The following is a 4,138-nucleotide window of genomic DNA, read 5'->3' as shown; positions in this document are numbered from 1 at the left end:
GCATTCAATGCAGCCGCTTGTGATGGACTGTGGTGGTTCCTCCGACCCCCTTTGGAGTGTTTTTGTACTCTATAATGACATACTCATTGATACGAGCATTTTGGTATATAATTTGTAGCATTTGGTAGTTGTTTGAGCATGTTAGACTTGTTTTCTTGATTGTTGTAATCGGTGGTTGATCCATATGGATTTAGCTATTCGTAGAATAGTGAATGTGATCTATCAACATTTTGTGGTAGTTCGAGACTTTAATTGGTCTCTTGTGAAGTTGCCTTGAGTGGCTCAACTTCTAGTTTTAGTTTTGCACCGTAAATGATGTTAAGTTGTAAACTTAAAATGACTAGGTACTTCATATTCTAGAACAATAAGTGTAATAGAAATGAGTTAAACAATAGTTGATTATTACTGTCGCAGTCGACTGCCAGTCTGAACTTATGTGCTTCAGTAAAAAATTTAACGGTATCCTTTAACAGATTAGAACAAATCTCCAGCTCAGAAGAACTACTCAACTTAGAATCTTAGAGAAAAAACATTGTCATTTAGCAATACTATCGCAGTAGGTGCGCTAGCGGGAAAATCCAACCCGTATTGCAAATTTGCAATATCATGCTCTTGAATATCAAATAATATAGAAAATTAGTTTAACAATACTACAATTGGATCAGTTTGCTACTGTGATCAGCATTGTCCAAATAAACAGTTCAGCAACAAATCTACCATATGTTTCTTCCAAAATGTTTCAATAATATGACCATTAGCACACAAAACTTCAATTTCCAACTTCATTTTCATTAACAACAAGAAAAAGAAGATCAATAAAAGGGTATATCTAGCTATCAGCTATGTAAATGGAGGCAGATTAGCCTTGACAAATTCCATCACAATTGCATACTCTCCTATAGCCTTTGTATCAACACCATTCCTGACCAACTGAGGAAAGAACAGCCAATTACCCGTCACAGCCAACAACAACAACGTCAACGGCTTCGAAACCGCCGGGTGCAGCATCCACCCGCCGCTAACCGCCTTCTTCACCTCCACCTCCACCACCACACAAGCTCCATGCAGCACGAAAAACCACGTCATTTCCCACGTGGGCCGCACCCGCGTGAGATAGTGATAAATAACCTCATGCATTAACCCTGACACCGCAAAGGTAGCCATCACCGCCGCAAGCCTAGCCCCCCTTGCCCCAACAGAACGCCCGGCCACGAGACGCGTAGGAACGTACACAGTAGGGCGCAGAATATTTGTGACCATCAGGTTCCATCTTCGTCCCCAAAAGTCTTGAAGCGAAGTGGAGAGGTAAGGCTCGTCGGACTGCAGCTCGAGCTCGAACCCGAGAGCTCGAGCCGGAGTCGCGGCTAGGGCTAGTAGAATTTCCAGGGCCAAGTACATGTGGCAAAAATACAAGGCTAAGATCACATAAGGGTGCAAATGTGATCTGTACTCATATATATGAACTATCAAACCCAAAAGTAATGCCTTCACAGCCACCACAACTGATTTGTTAGGTTTCTGAACGATTAGGTTTCTGGGTTTCTGGGTGGTTTTAGGATTTGGGTTTTGTTTGATTTTGATGGGGAGGCAAGCAATGGAGATGAAGTGGAAGAGGGAAGGTGGGGGTGGTGAAAGAGGGCCGAGGTCGGAGGAGAAGAGGAGGAGCTTGAAGATACCTAGCCAGACTAGGAAAAAGGTGGTGGGTCCGCAGAGATGGAAGGAGTGGAGAGATAGGGGGGTGGTGATGAGGAGGTAGAAGACGGGGAGGAGGGAGATGAGCCTGAGTAGGTCTTTTGGGATTAATCTGGAGACAATGTAATGGAAATAAGAGAGACATAAGATGGTTGTGATCCATACCTTAATGGGAATAAGTTCTTGAGCTCTCCCTCCATTTTTTCTGAATCTCCGATCAGATATCGGAGGAACTGGTCTGGTCTCGATCCTTGCTTCTTTGGTATTGACATAAACGAGCCCGTTTTTTGTTTATCGGGTAAACATTGAAGTGCAATATTCTCACGACCTCTCACTCAACAAATAAGACTAATCACAAAAGAACAAGTTGTGTCGACCGCTGAGCCAAAGAGTTCGAGTTGTGTTTGTGATCCATTATTGGTTATAATATTGGGTCCAAGGGATGTGTTGACTTTTGACTAAAGTTGAAACAACTTTTGTTTTCTTCAACAAATATCTTCAGATTGCTTTAGTTAACAGTTAACACTCAAAATGGCTCGTTTATTTCTAAACCAAAGACCAGCTTGTTCTTTTAGTCTTCTTTGTTGAGTGAGAGGTCGTGAGATTGCACTTCAATGTTTACCCGATAAACAAAAAACTGGCTCGTTTATGTCAATACCAAAGAAGCAAAGACCACCTAATCTATTAACAACACTCGACCTAGAAAAGAAAGATGTCACCTCAAATTGCGGTAGTACACTAGCAGCTATGATATGAAATATTTGATTAGGAGGAGCATTTTTTTTTTCATAGTTGTTTGGATTTTAGAGAGGAAGAAAATATCTTACATTGAATCAAGCCATGAGGGATAATCGCCTTTGTTGGGAGTCTCGGCTACTTCAAGCAGGAATGTAGTTTATCCCATCTGTGTACCTGTCACACCACGTGTATTGATAATTTTAAAATAAAATTTCGGGTTTAGAATTTAGAGTTTAGGGTTTAGGGTATAGGGTTTTAGAGTATATGGTTTATGGTTTAAGGTATATGGTTTAAGGTTTATGATATAGGGTTTTAGAGTTTAGGGTATTAGAGTATAGTGTGTAGGATTTTAGAAAGAAACTCACAATAGTCTTTTATAAAATAGCTTAAAATGATTTTTTAAAAGTGTCAAAATGATGATTGAAAAGGAGTACCATTGGACATTTCTACGTAGTTCTCTGAGATGACTGAAAAATTCTTCTTAATTAACATGCACGTGATAAAAAGAACAAAAATTTATTTACATATAAGAACCAATCAGAAACAATGACAGTAAAAAATGGATCATCACGTGGAATATGTAATAGGTATATATAATAATTCATGCAAAAGTTAATTATATTTCAAATATACTTCAAGGGCCTTTAGGGAGTTTCTCACGTAACTTTGCTGGAAAGAAATGAGAAGTGTTCAAACTTGGCCAGTTGATCGAGATCGACACGATGGGGTCAAACTTTTGTAATCAAACATTGAGATAAGTTTCCAATGCAGCAGTGATTTAACGTCTATGTAGTCGACTTCTAGTTTTGACGTAACAAAATCTAATTATTATATGCATCAATGCATGTCTTGTAAGTTTCTTCTAGGAATTCGAAAATGAAGCCTCAAAACTCCCAGAAAACACCGACCTATTTTGGTCCATATTTTCTTCGTTCTAATCCCATGGAAGATCTTTTCATTAATTCTCAATCCGTCTCCATCAATTGTAAAAACATGGTTTGGTTCCGGCAAAGTTCAATGGAGAGATGATGGGATAGGGGCCGGCCGGTAGTGTCATATATAGGTGATTAATTAGAAAGATTGATAAAAATTCATATATATTTAAGCGGAGATCGGTTTGTGAGTGTTTGACAGTGTGAGATTGGTCTTCCATTAAACGGTGGATCTGGGAGTCTTTAATTCCCATCTAATTCGATCAATCATTGCACAAGTTCACAGATCGACGATAATATAGTATAGTACGTAGAACTGTAGAAGATAGCACTGAAGTACGTGCCTCAAATTCCCTACAAATAGGAGAGCTTGGATGTAAGCACATAATCACCAAGACCAATCCTTCCGACTAGGACTGATATAAACAGGAAAAATGTTTTAGCACATCAAATCTGAACTCATAATCTTATGTGGCATGTCATATTACCATTCCACATCAGTAATTAAAATATTACAAAATTTTATTTTTTAATAAAAAGATAATCATATTCTTATAAATAATTTAATTTTTATATTTTATGAAGATAATTTCAGTAATAATTAAGGGATAATTAATTACTAAAATAAAAAAATCTTACTAAAAAGTTTTCATATAATTGAATTAATCAATTATCTTTGAATTTGTGTATCCTCTTAGTTAAGAATCTTACCCAAAAAATCTCATTTTTCTGTCACTAAATATGTCAAGAAATTTTCAAATTTAATTCATGAATTT

At 37.7% G+C, this 4,138-nt stretch overlaps 1 pseudogene; it reads right to left on the bottom strand.

The window, feature by feature from the left end:
* Positions 1-840: 840 nt before the first annotated feature.
* Positions 841-1,892, bottom strand: LOC126802824 (probable long-chain-alcohol O-fatty-acyltransferase 1; annotated as a pseudogene).
* Positions 1,893-4,138: the final 2,246 nt, after the last annotated feature.

This window comes from Argentina anserina, chromosome 1 (assembly GCF_933775445.1).
Source record: "Argentina anserina chromosome 1, drPotAnse1.1, whole genome shotgun sequence".
NCBI classification, from domain to species: Eukaryota; Viridiplantae; Streptophyta; class Magnoliopsida; order Rosales; family Rosaceae; genus Argentina; species Argentina anserina.
The sequence above is the reverse complement of the archived record's forward strand: the minus strand, read 5'-3'. Positions and strand labels throughout refer to the sequence as shown.